Genomic DNA, 15,155 nt, shown 5'->3' on the forward strand with positions numbered 1-15,155 from the left:
CATCTCCTGCTATCGTGATTCCTGTCAACTCATCTTCTTGTCTGACTAGTTGAGCAAGTGGCTCTATGAAAATTGAGAAGAGGGCAGGACTAGCACAACAATCTTGTCGTGTCCCTCTGTACTGTTTAAAAGTGCCTGTCAGGTGCCCGTTAATTTTAACTGGCTGATGGGTCAGTATACAATTTCTTTATGCCATTTATGAATTTATTATTGAATCCCATCCTTTCCAGTACTTTATACAAAAAAGCCCAGCTGACCCGATCATACGCTTTTTCAGCATTTAAGCTGATCAGTGCAGTGCTTGTAAGGTGTTTATTGACATGTTCTATAATATGAAGTGTGCGCCTGATGTTGTCCTGTGTTTGCCGTCCCTTTACAAAACCTGTCTGGTCCTCATGTATCAGGTCAGGCAAAAAACGTTCCAGTCTTTTATTTTCAATTACATTGTTAATTAAGTTATTTTTTCTTTAATCTGGTTCCCTATTATATCTTTATTGACATTTCTGGGTTGTTGTTTCTCTAGGTTTTCCAATTCCTTCTCTAATTGATCATATTTTGATCACCAGATTTTCCTTAGGTGAGCGGTCCGTGATTTTAGCTTCCCTCTTATAACTGCTTTGATTGTGTCCCAAAGAATAGTTGGGTCGACCTGGTCATCCTTATTATCATTTATACATTCACCAATTTCCTGTTCCAATTTCGGTTCCGGTTTTGTGTGTCTCTTGTAAAAATACCACTTGGGACTTATCTTTCCTAATTTTTGCTAGCACCCTACTCCTCTTGGCCGGGTTACTCAAGCCATTAACATTCAGAGAAGAAATTTTCAAATTCTGTGACATCACTTAAACAGAAAAATATTAATTACTTTGTAGTAGTGTAAACCCCTGATAACACAAACAATAACAAAGACAGAACAATGTCAACTGAACACTGTAAAAAACAGACCTCCAAACTAGGAGGAGAAAACTCCTCACCAAGACCCCGTTGGTGGGTCGAGGGTAGATCCTATCACTAAAACAGGGCCCTAAGCGTAGGATGGCTAGGCCATTTGAAGAGAAAAACCCTTCCATCCTAAAGTCCAATGTAAACTATTTCGACACTCCCAGACAGTTATTGTCATTATACCCTAAATGAAGCCAGAAATTAGTCCAATTCAAATTTTGTACTCCAGACTCGTAGTGACAGTGATGATTTCTATTTCTTAATTTTACCTCACTTGCGCTGGGGATCATCTCTCTGAGTATCGGTGCGATCACTCTGGAAACTCTGAAGCTTAGATCGTGCTCTCTGGGCAACGTCGTCCTCAGCCTAGCAACGACCCGGTACCTTCTGCCATGATGCCAGCAGCTTTCCTTTCCATTCCATTCTTTGGTTGCGAATTCCTGAAAATGTAACATGAATGCTCTTGGGCGGTTGTCGGGAGCGGACCTCTGAGTTCCAGATGTGTGCACGGTGAATATTTAACTCCATGTCAGCTGGGATCGGCAACTTGCTTCGGATGAGCGATTCGACAAACTCCGCCACCAAGTCTTCTCCCTCTTTTCCTTCTGCCACTCCGAAGATGCGGATGTTATTGCTTCTGGAGCTTGACTCTGTTTCAGGCAAGAGCTCAGCCTTGGTTGCTTCAGCAGCCCATCTCTCGACTCTCTCCACCCTGGTCTCTGCCTCATCCACCCGGTCCGCTAAGCGGTGAACTTCTGCTCCGAGTATATCCAGTTTATCATTTATTTCTTGTCCGAGATGACTGAATTCTTGTCACAAAGTGTTGTTATCGCCAACTTTGAGGTCATTTGAATTATGTCTGCTGGCGCCATGACGGTCTGATCGACATTACTGCTGCTGTCTCTGGCAGTCGTCGTGTTTTTCTGCTTTGCAGGCTCTTTATCGTCGACTTTTTGGCTTCGAAGTGATCTTCCCCAATCCATCTAACTTTCTTTTCAACCAAAACTGAATTAAAAGTAAACTTGGGTTGAAATTATGATTTGTGTGGGAGAGCGACCTCACGTGCGTCCGACTACTCCATGCGTCAACCCGGAAGCCATGAATCGAATTTTTAAGGTCATGCCACAGCATCTCAATAGGATTCAGGTCAGGACTTTGACTGGGCCACTCCAAAGTCTTAATATTGTTTTTCTTTAGCCATTCAGAAGTGGACTTGCTGGTGTGCTTCGGATCATTGTCCTGCTGCAGACCCCAAGTTGGCTTCAGTAGGTCTGGCAGTAATCAGGCCTAGGTGTGGCAAGTAAAATTTTCCCAAAAATGTGACTAACCACAGTGACCTGATGATTTTACAAAGGGGGCAATTACTTTTTCACATGGGGCCATGTAGGTTTGGATAGTTTTTTCCCCATAATAAATAAAATCATCACTTAAAAACTGTATTTTGTGTTAACTTGGGTTATCTCTGTCTAATATTTAAATTTGTTTGATAATCTGAAATGTTTAAGTGTTACAGACATGCAAAAAAATAAAATATCAGGAAAGGGGCAAAACACTTTTTCATTGATGTATTGTTGCTACAGGTTATAAGATAATTTACTGCCAACAGTAGTTACAGTATGGAATTCAAGGAATAGAACATCCAACACTACAGCAGACTGAGTCATAAATGTACCCACTATTGACTCTTTATTCACACCTTACAGTTTATTCTACAAAAGTTGAGTTGAGTTCTGTTATGATCATCTTTTAATCCCAAGCCTAAAATGTATCATAAACTTCAGAGACCACCCTCTTCTTATGATAATTGTGCTTTGACATGTTCAGTGTTTGGTGTCAGTATGACAGTAGATTGTGGACACAAGTTTGAGAAACAGTGGACCTCTGTAGTTCTGGATGTAGCTGGACATTTTCTTCTCATACACCTGTGTGACACAATAACCATCCGAACTCTTGTTAAAGTAACTTCAGTAACTTGAACAGAAATATGTAATATTTATTAGAGTACTATTCACTGACATTTGAACAACTTTTTAGTGAAAAAGTCAATACCATTATAGCCTTCTAAATGTTTATCTGATAATAGTCATGAAATTAATAATAAAAACAACAACCTGAATTACACCCAAACTCAAGTTAGTTATATCCTAAACCTAAAGTCTCTAATTTCGATATTCAACAGATATTTGCGCTCCACCTCCAATGGCGGCTTATCCGTCAGTTTTACCTGACGTTCGCTTCATGATTGCAGATTGTTATTTACACTTTTTACCCCGGCATTTGCTGCACAATCGGCGACAGGGTTACATCTTACTCTTCGCTGCCAGTGTTACAGGTAACCAAAAGTTACATTTTCTTACCTAAACCAAAGCACCGTATAAAACAGACGGAATTCTGATGGTCAGCCTGTCGGTAAAGTTGGAAAGATATTGACAGATTCTGACTTTCCGGTTCAATAACGTCTAAATGAAACATTCTATAAACACAAGCATGGTCTCTCTCCAATCAGAATTGTGTACTCAATGAGCTACAGTTACATTTTCATCCAAGTGACCTGAATTCTGCACTGGAAGAATAACGTCTCTATGTGCAGTGGCAGCGAGACGGGTGTGAGGCGAATGCCCAGGTACCATCTGCAAATTGTGTCGCTGAAAATACAAGCTCGAAAAAAAAAATCAATAGGTTCACTGCTCTTAAGGGTAGTGTTACAAAAACCACCTCAGACAAAGATGTACCTACTATGGTCACACTACACCTATTATTTTGGACAATAAATGCTTTTAAACAATTTTTGTAAATTTTTATTTGAAATCATTTTTATTAACTTTGCTACTGTACATTGTAGAGTCACCAAAAGCACCTTACACAAAGATGACCGTACCATGGTCACACTACAGCTCTTAGTTTGGACAAAAAATGCTTTTGGACAATTTTGATGAATTTTTATTTCAAATAATTTTCAATAACTTTGCTACTGTACATTGTAGAGTCACCTCGGACAAAGATGACCTTCCCATGGACACAATACACCTCTTATTTTGGAAAAAAACTATTTTTTATTTCAAATAATGTAGTGACTTGGTTTTAACAAAATAAAAACAACAAAACTAACCTAAGCCATTGAGGGGCTGCTATACTGGTACTTCGTTGTAGTTGACGCGTCAGGTCCAATGAATGAATGAATGAAACATGTGAGCGTTGTATGCAGTCACCAAACATTTATACATGGTTTTGCACTCTTGACAAATAAGTGAACTCCGCCAAACTGTGCAGACACTAACATGAACTCTGTAACTTAATACTGTGTGCTTCCTCAGTAAGCAGCACACATGCTGAGTTATTACCTGCTATTCTATTTAGCAATTTCCTGCACCCCAGAGTACCGAGCGCCACCTACTGTGGCTCAGGTATTACATAAAATAAACAAACACATAAGCCAAAAGAATTGCTCTAACAAATAATTTACAATAACTTTGCTACTGTACATTGAGTCACCAAAATCATTAGGGTTCGAGCAACAAGGTTGCAAGAACCCTCTTGAAACTGGAAAGATTATTAGGGTTCGAGCAACTTGGTTGCAAGAACCCTATTGTAATCGCTAGGATTATTAGGGTTCGAGCAACAAGGTTGCAAGAACCCTATTGAAACTGGAAGGATTATTAGGGTTCGAGCAACAAGGTTGCAAGAACCCTATTGAAACTGGAAGGATTATTAGGGTTCGAGCAACTTGGTTGCAAGAACCCTATTGTAATCGCTAGAATTATTAGGGTTCGAGCAACAAGGTTGCAAGAACCCTATTGAAACTGGAAGGATTATTATTATTATTAGGGTTCGAGCAACAAGGTTGCAAGAACCCTATTGAAACTGGAAGGATTATTAGGGTTCGAGCAACAAGGTTGCAAGAACCCTATTGAAACTGGAAGGATTATTATTATTATTATTAGGGTTCGAGCAACTTGGTTGCAAGAACCCTATTGAAACTGTGATGTTTATTAGGGTTCGAGCAACTTGGTTGCGCAAGAACCCTATTATAATCGCTAAGATTATTTAGGGTTCGAGCAACTTGGTTGCAAGAACCCTATTGAAACTGTGAAGTTTATTCTTATTATTAGGGTTCGAGCAACAATGTTGCGCAAGAACCCTATTGTAATCGTAAGAGTTATTAGGGTTCGAGCAACTTGGTTGCAAGAACCCTATTGAAACTGTGAAGATTATTAGGGTTCGAGCAACTTGGTTGCAAGAACCCTATTGAAACTGTGAAGATTATTAGGGTTCGAGCAACTTGGTTGCGCAAGAACCCTATTATAATCGCTAAGATTATTCTTATTCTTATTATTATTATTCCTCCAAATGAATCGCGTTTTTGAGGCCTTTCCCATGCCCCAAAACTCACCAAATTTTGCAACCCCATCAGACCTGGTGTAAAATTACGTATATCAATGTTTCAAGGAATGTGCGTCAAAAAATGGAAGAGGGCGGGGCTAAAAACTGACGCAAAAAACTTCTATTAGGTCATCTGCTCTCTGGTTTAACGTACATGAACGAAACTTGGCACACATGTTCATGAGGTGGGGACGGTCAAAAAAGTCGATGACAACTTCCCTGTGAATCCTACAGGAAGGACGCCATCTTGGATTGCACGCCAAAACAGAGGCGATTTTGGCCATTTCGCACCATCGGTATTTGAACGAACTTGTCCCAGAGCTTACATGGAATCACGTTCAAACTTGGTGAGGTCACTGTGGACAAGTTGAGGATCTAAAGTTCCTGAAAACTTTTTAATAAGTATCATGGCGTACGAGAAAGGGGGCGTCAAAGTTGGTGAAAATTCACGATTTTCGCCACACGCAACAAAACTCTTATAACTTTGCGATAGAAGGTCCGATCTTAACCAAACTTGTGGCGATTGATGATGGGCCCTTGCTGAAGAGGCCTATGCAAAAACTGTCAAGTTTGTAAACATCGCCTCCTGGTGGTGGCAGAAAATTAAAAAAAAAAGTTACTTTTACAATTTCGGGAATAACTTTTACAGAGATTATCGTATCAAACTCAAAATTGGTAAAAATCACCCAAAACACAAGGTAGATGATGCATGCTCAATATGATGGCGTAGAGTTACATGATGTTGCCATGGTAATGATGCAAAGTCGGATTTTTGCGACAAAAAAACAAACTGCTACAACTTTGCGAATCCTAGTCCAATCTGAACCAAACTTGCTAGGATTGATGATAGTCCAGCCCTGAAGACGTCTATATGAAAATATTCACTTTCAAAAACAGCACCCCCTGGTGACGGAGACAATATGACCTCTGGTATTTGAAGGAATTAATCCTAGAGTTCTTGTGCGATCACCTTTAAACTCGGTGAGGTCACTGTGAACCAGTTGAGGAGCTTAAGTTATCAAAAGTTTTTTAAAATGTCTCATGGTGTACGAGATAGGGGGCGCCAAAGTGGGTGTAAATTCCTATTTTTCACAACAAAAAGCAAAACTCTTATAACTTTGCGATGGAAGATCCAATCCCAACCAAACTTCCTATGATTGATAATGGGTAGTTGCTGAAGGCGACTATATTGCCGAAAACAATACATTTTGAAAACAGCGCCTCCTGGTGGTGGTAGAAAATACTACAAAAAAAAAACTGTTACAACTTTGCCAATCCTGGTCCAATCTGAACCAAACTTGCTAGGATTGTTGATAGTCTGGCCCTGAACAAACCTATGTGAAAATATTTCAAGTCAAAATCAGCGCCCCCTGGTGAAAGTGGACGGGCCAAAAAACTGCTCCACCCCCTAAAACCTGTGGTCCTGAGGAGCACGTTTAATGTACATGCACAAAACTTGGTACACGCGTTCCTTAGGTCACGCCGGTCAAAAAAGTCAGCGTAGCCTATGCTCTAAAACGAACAGGAAAGCCGCCATCTTGGATTGAAAGTAAATGCTTTGCTGATTTTGGCCATTTTGCACCAATGATATTTGAACAGATTTGTCCTAGAACTTTCATGGGATCACCTTCAAACTTGGTGAGGTCACTTTGGACAAGTTGAGGATCCAAAGGTATCAAAATCTTTTCAATAGGTATTATGGCGTAAGAGTAAGGGGCCGGCAAAGTTGGTGAAAATTTTAATGTTTCGCCACAGGCAACAAAACTCTTATAACTTTGCGATAGAAGGTCACATCCCAACCAAATTACCTAGGGTTGATGATGGACCTTTGCTGAATAAGTCTGTGGAAAAACTGTACATTTTTAGCACAGCGCCTCCTTGTGGTAACAGAAAATCCAAAAAATAAACATTTCGGTAATAACTTTTACAGAGTTAATCGTATCAAACTCAAAAATTGGGAAAACATTCAAAACACATGGTCGATTATGCGTGCTTTATATGATAACAAATCGTTCAACGGTGTTGCCACAGCAACACTGCAAAGTCAGATATTTGTGACAAAAAACAAACTATTACAACTTTACGAATCCGAGTCCGATCTGAACCAAACTTGCTCTGATTGATGATAATCTGGCCCTGAAGACGCCTATATGAAAATATTCTCTTTCAAAAACAGCGCCCCCTGGTGACAGCAGACACTATGACACCTGATATTTGAATGAACTAATCCTAGAGTTTTTATGCGATCACCTTGAAAGTTGGTGAGGTCACTGTGAACAAGTTGCCGAGCATAAGTTCCTGAAAGCTTTTTAAAATATCGCTCGGTGTACGAGATAGGGGGCGCCAAAGTTGGTGTTCATTCATATTTTTCACAACAAAAGGTGAAACTCTTACAACCCGTAAAACTTGTCCTCCTGAGGAGCACGTTGAATGTACATGCACAAAACTTGGTACTCACGCATTCCTTAGGTCCAGACGGTCAAAAAAGTCAGCGTAGCCGAAGCTCTAAAACGAACAGGAAAGCCGCCATCTTGGATTGAAAGTAAATTTTTTGCAGATTTTGGCCATTTCGCACCAATGGTATGTGAACGCACTTGTCATAGAGCTTTAAAGGGATCACCTTCAAACTGGTTGAGGTCACTGTGGACAAGTTGAGGATCTAAAGTTATTAAAAGTTTTTTAAAATGTTACATGGTTTTTGAGATAGGGGGCGCCAAATTTGGCGTTCATTCATATTTTTCACAACAAAAGGCGAAACTCCTACAACCCGTAAAACTTATCCTCCTGAGGAGCATGTTGAATGTACATGCACTAAACTTGGTACTCACGCGTTCCTTAGGTCCAGACGGTCAAAAAATTCAAAGCAGCTTATGCTCTAAAACTAACGGGAAAGCCGCCATCTTGGATTGAAAGTAAATTTTTTGCTGATTTTGGCCATTTCGCACCAATGGTATGTGAACGCACTTGTCATAGAGCTTTCATGGGATCACCTTCAAACTTGCTGAGGTCACTGTGGACAAGTTGAGGATCTAAAGTTCCTGAAAACTTTTTAATAAGTATCATGGCGTACGAGAAAGGGGGCGTCAAAGTTGGTGAAAATTTAAGATTTTCGCCACATGCAACAAAACTCTTATAACTTTGCGATAGAAGGTCCGATATTAACCAAACAAGTGACAATCGATGATGGGCCCTTGCTAAAGATGTCTATGCAAAAACTGTAAATTTTGAAAACATCGCCTCCTGGTGGTGGCAAACACTAGGAAGTCTGGTATTTCGAAACACACAACAAACTCTTATAACTTTGCGATTGAAGGTCAGATCTTAACCAAACTTGTGATGATAGATGATGGGCTTTTGCTAAAGATGCCTATGCAAAAACTGTAAATTTTGGAAACAGCGCCACGTGGTGGTAACAGAAAGTACAAGTTCACAATTTCCCTTATAACTTTAACAAATTTCCTTGTATCAAACTCAAAATTTGGGAAAACATTCAAAACACATGGTAGATGATGCGTGCCTAATATGATAACAAATTGTTCAACAGTGTTGCAATGACAACACTGCAAAGTCAGATATTTGCGACAAAAACAAACTGCTACCACTTTGCGAATGCTATTCCAATCTGAACCAAACTTGCTAGGATTGATGATAGTCAATCCCTGAAGATGCCTGTATGAAAATATTCACTTTCAAAAACAGTGCCTTCTGTTGACGGCAGACAATATGACGTCTGGTATTTCGCTACAACAACAAACTCTTATAACTTTGCGATGGAAGGTCAGATCTTAACCAAACTCGTGACGATCGATGATGGGATCTTGCTGAAGATGCTTGTGCAAAAACTGTACATTTTGAAAACAGCGCCTTCTGGTGGTAACATAAAATACAAGTTCACAATTTCCCTTATAACTTTAACAAATTTCATTGTATCATACTCAAAATGAATGAAAACATGTAAAACACATGGTAGATGATGCTTGCTGAATATGATAACAAATCGTTCAACGGTGTTGACATAAGAACACTGCACAGGATCCACTCTACTGAGTGGTTCGTCAGTGCAGTAACCTTTGTTCGCCACATGATGGAGGCATTTGCCTACAAATCTATCAAATCTAACATTTACAGTTTCTCATGCTGCTCTGAAAGGGAAAGATGGGGCAAAATGTACTGCAAGAGGGGCCAAGGAAAAAAAAACAGGGAAAATGGGAAGAGCGAAAAAGTAACAGAGGGAAAAAAGAGAAAATGCACCCTAAATTCTTATACCATCAGATGTTCTATCACAAAAATAACTAGTTATTTCTAAAATTCAGCTTCACTTCTGATACCATCAGTTGTTTTTCACAAAAATAACAACTTATAGACAAAATCACACTGTTGGACCTCAGACCTCAGACCGGCCCTGAACATGTCTGTAAAGGATGACCTCCTTACAGGAAGTACAACTCCCGAAACAGGAAGTAATGTCTGACATTCTCCGATCCACACTAAACTTATTATGTAAGTCAAGGTACCTTCCCTAAACATGTTTACGGACACGCCTTTCACCCAACAGGAAGACGGCCATTTTAAAAGGACACGCCTGACATTGCGCGGGGATGCAGCTGAAAATAACCAGTACCACAAGCGGTGAATGAACGGAAGATGAGGAAGAGGACTCGCGCGGCGACGTGGACGCACGGGGACTCGCGAGCCGTCAAGCTCGAACCCGTCAATTACCGCTTGCGGTACTAGTTCTTCTTATTCTTATTCTTATTATTATTATTCCTCCAAATGAATCGCGTTTTTGAGGCCTTTCCCATGCCCCAAAACTCACCAAATTTTGCAACCCCATCAGACCTGGTGTAAAATTACGTATATCAGTGTTTCAAGGAATGTGCGTCAAAAAATGGAAGAGGGCGGGGCTAAAAACTGACGCAAAAAACTTCTATTAGGTCATCTGCTCGCTGGTTTAACGCACATGAACGAAACTTGGCACACATGTTCATGAGGTGGGGACGGTCAAAAAAGTCGATGACAACTTCCCTGTGAATCCTACAGGAAGGCCGCCATCTTGGATTGCACGCCAAAACAGAGGCGATTTTGGCCATTTCGCACCATCGGTATTTGAACGAACTTGTCCTAGAGCTTACATGGGATCACGTTCAAACTTGGTGAGGTCACTGTGGACAAGTTGGGGATCTAACGATGCTTATGGTTAGTTGAAATGTCGCATGGCGTACGAGAAAAGGGCCGGCAAAGTTGGCGAAAATTTGTAATTTCTCGCTACACGCAACGCAACTCTTATAACTTTGTGATGGAAGGTCCGATCGTAACCAAACTTGTGGCGATCGATGATGGGCCCTTGCTGAAGATGCCTATGCAAAAACTGTTAAGTTTGTAAACATCGCCTCCTGGTGGTGGCAGAAAATCAAAAAAAAAAGTTACTTTTACAATTTCGGGAATAACTTTTACAGAAATGATTGTATCAAACTCAAAATTGGTTAAAAGATTCTAAACACATGGTAGACTATGCGTGCTCAATATGATGGCGTATCGTTACATGATGTTGCCATGGTAATGATGCAAAGTCGGATTTTTGCGACAAAAAAACAAACTGCTACCACTTTGCGAATCCTTGTCCAATCTGAACTAAACTTGCCATGATTGATGATAGTCCGGCCCTGAAGACACCTATATGAAAATATTCACTTTCAAAAACAGCACCCCCTGGTGACGGAGACAATATGACCTCTGGTATTTGAATGAATTAATCCTAGAGTTCTTGTGCGATCACCTTTAAACTTGGTCAGGTCACTGTGAACCAGTTGATGAACTTAAGTTATCAAAAGTTTTTTAAAATGTCTCATGGTGTACGAGATAGGGGGCGCCAAAGTGGGTGTAAATTCCTATTTTTCACAACAAAAAGCGAAACTCTTATAACTTTGTGATGGAAGATCCAATCCCAACCAAACTTCCTATGATTGATAATAGGTAGTTGCTGAAGGCGACTATATTGCCGAAAACAATAAATTTTGAAAACAGCGCCTCCTGGTGGTGGTAGAAAATACAAAAAAAAAAAAAACTGTCACAACTTTGCCAATCCTGGTCCAATCTGAGCCAAACTTGCTAGGATTGTTGATAGTCTGGCCCTGAACAAACCTATGTGAAAATATTTCATGTCAAAATCAGCTCCCCCTGGTGAAAGTGGACGGGCCAAAAAACTGCTCCAACCCCTAAAACTTGTGGTCCTGAGGAGCACGTTTAATGTTCATGCACGAAACTTGGTACACGCCTTCCTTAGGTCGGGCCGGTCAAAAAAGTCAGCGTAGCCTATGCTCTAAACCGCACAGGAAAGCCGCCATCTTGGATTGAAAGTAAATGCTTTGCTGATTTTGGCCATTTCACACCAATGATATTTGAACAGATTTGTCCTAGATCTTTCATTGGATCACCTTCAAACTTGGTGAGGTCACTTTGGACAAGTTGAGGATCCAAAGGTATCAAAATCTTTTCAATAGGTATTATGGCGTAAGAGTAAGGGGCGGGCAAAGTTGGTGAACATTTTAATGTTTCGCCACAGGCAACAAAACTCTTATAACTTTGCGATAGAAGGTCCCATCCCAACCAAATTACCTAGGGTTGATGATGGACCATTGCTGAAGAAGTCTGTGAAAAAAACGTAAATTTTGAGCACAGTGCCTCCTTGTGGTAACAAAATATACAAAAAAAAACAATTTCGGTTATAACTTTTACAGAGTTAATCGTATCAAACTCCAAAATTGGGAAAACATTTAAAACACATGTTCGATGATGCGTGCTTAATATGATAACAAATCGTTCAACGGTGTTGCCACAGCAACACTGCAAAGTCAGATATTTGTGACAAAAAACAAACTGCTACAACCTTACGAATCCGAGTCCGATCTGAACCAAACTTGCTTGGATTGATGATAGTCTGGCCCTGAAGACGCCTATATGAAAATATTCACTTTCAAAAACAGCGCCCCCTGGTGACAGCAGACACTATGACACCTGATATTTGAATGAACTTATCCTAGAGTTTTTATGCGATCATCTTGAAAGTTGGTGAGGTCACTGTGAACAAGTTGCCGAGCATAAGTTCCTGAAAGCTTTTTAAAATGTCGCTCGGTGTACGAGATAGGGGGCGCCAAAGTTGGTGTTCATTCATATTTTTCACAACAAAAGGTGAAACTCTTACAACCCGTAAAACTTGTCCTCCTGAGGAGCACGTTGAATTTACATGCACGGAACTTGGTACTCACGCGTTCCTTAGGTCCAGACGGTCAAAAAAGTCAGCGTAGCCGAAGCTCTAAAACGAACAGGAAAGCCGCCATCTTGGATTGAAAGTACATTTTTGGCAGATTTTGGCCATTTCGCACCAATGGTATGTGAACGCACTTGTCATAGAGCTTTTATGGGATCACCTTCAAACTAGGTGAGGTCACTGTGGACAAGTTGAGGATTTAAAGTTATTAAAAGTTTTTCAAAATGTCGCATGGTTTTCGAGATAGGGGGCGCCAAAGTTGGTGTTCATTCATATTTTTCTCAACAAAAGGCTAAACTCTTATAACCCCAAAAACTTGTCCTCCTGAGGAGCACGTTGAATGTACATGCACTAAACCTGGTACTCACACGTTCCTTAGGTCGGGACGGTCAAAAAATTCAAAGCAGCCTATGCTCTAAACCTAACAGGAAAGCCGCCATCTTGGATTGAAAGTAAATGTATTGCAGATTTTGGCCATTTCGCATCAATGGTATGTGAACGCACTTGTCATAGAGCTTTAATGGGATCACCTTCAAACTTTGTGAGGTCCCTGTGGACAAGTTGAGGATCCAAAGGTATCAAAATCTTTTCATTAAGTATCACGGCGAACAAGAAGAAGGGCAGCAAAGTTGGCGAAAATCACGATTCCTCGCAACACACATCAATTTCTATAACTTTGCCATGGAAGGTCAGATATTAACCAAACAAGTGACAATCGATGATGGGCCCTTGCTAAAGATGTCTATGCAAAAACTGTAAATTTTGAAAACATCGCCTCCTGGTGGTGTCAAACACTAGGAAGTCTGGTATTTCGCAACACACAACAAACTCTTATAACTTTGCGATTGAAGGTCAGATCTTAACCAAACTTGTGATGATCGATGATGGGCTTTTGCTGAAGATGCCTATGCAAAAATTGTAAATTTTGGAAACAGCGCCACCTGGTGGTAACAGAAAGTACAAGTTCACAATTTCCCTTATAACTTTAACAAATGTCCTTGTATCAAACTCAAAATTTGTGAAAACATTCCAAACACATGGTAGATGATGTGTGCCTAATATGATAACAAATTGTTCAACAGTGTTGCCATGACAACACTACAAAGTCAGATATTTGCGACAAAAAACAAACTGCTACCACTTTGCGAATGCTATTCCAATCTGAACCAAACTTGATAGGATTGATGATAGTCAATCCCTGAAGATGCCTATATGAAAATATTCATTTTCAAAAACAGTGCCCCCTGTTGACGGCAGACAATATGACGTCTGGTATTTCGCTACAACAACAAACTCTTATAACTTTGCGATGGAAGGTCAGATCTTAACCAAACTAGTGACGATCGATGATGGGATCTTGCTGAAGATGCTTATGCAAAAACTGTACATTTTAAAAACAGCGCCTTCTGGTGGTAACAGAAAATACAATTTCACAATTTCCCTTATAACTTTAACAAATTTCATTGTATCATACTCAAAATGAATGAAAACATGTAAAACACATGGTAGATGATGCTTGCTGAATATGATAACAAATCGTTCAACGGTGTTGACATAAGAACACTGCACAGGACCCACTCTACTGAGTGGTTTGTCAGTGCAGTAACCTTTGTTCGCCCCATGATGGAGGCATTTGCCTACAAATCTATCAAATCTAACATTTACAGTTTCTCATGCTGCTCTGAAAGGGAAAGATGGGGCAAAAGGTACTGCAAGAGGGGCCAAGGAAAAAAAAAACAGGGAAAATGGGAAGAGAGAAAAAGTAACAGAGGGAAAAAAGAGAAAATGCACCCTAAATTCTTATACCATCAGATGTTCTATCACAAAAATAACAACTTATAGATGAAATCACACTGTTAGACCTCAGACCCGCCCTGAACATGTCTGTAAAGGATGACCTCCTTACAGGAAGTACAACTCCCGAAACAGGAAGTAAAGTCTGACATTCTCCGATCCACACGAAACTTGTTATGTAAGTCAAGGTACCTTCCCTAAACACGTTTACGGACACGCCTTTCACCCAACAGGAAGACGGCCATTTTAAAAGGACACGCCTGACATTGCGCGGGGATGCAGCTGAAAATAACCTGTACCACAAGCGGTGAATGAACGGAAGATGAGGAAGAGGACTCGCGCTGCGACGTGGACGCACAGGGACTCACGAGCCGTCAAGCTCGAACCCGTCAATTACCGCTTGCGGTACTAGTTCTTATTATTATTATTAGGGTTCGAGCAACAATGTTGCGCAAGAACCCTATTGTAATCGTAAGAGTTATTCTTCTTCTTCTTCTTCCGCCTACCAAATGAATCGCATTTTTGAGGCCCTGAACATGCCCCAAAACTCACCAATTTTTGCAAGCGCATCAGACCTGGTGTAAATTTACGTTTGTTAGTGTTTCGGGGAATGTGCGTTAAAAAATGAAAGTGGGCGGGACAAATAACTGCTCCACCCCCTAAATATTGTGGGCCTGAAGAGCATGTTTAATGTACATGCACGAAACTTGGTACACGCGTTCCTTAGGTCGGGCTGGTCAAAAAAGTCAGCGTAGCCGAAGCTCTAAAACGA

The sequence above is a fragment of the Solea senegalensis genome, linkage group LG7 (genome assembly GCF_019176455.1).
Source record: "Solea senegalensis isolate Sse05_10M linkage group LG7, IFAPA_SoseM_1, whole genome shotgun sequence".
Classification (NCBI taxonomy): domain Eukaryota; kingdom Metazoa; phylum Chordata; class Actinopteri; order Pleuronectiformes; family Soleidae; genus Solea; species Solea senegalensis.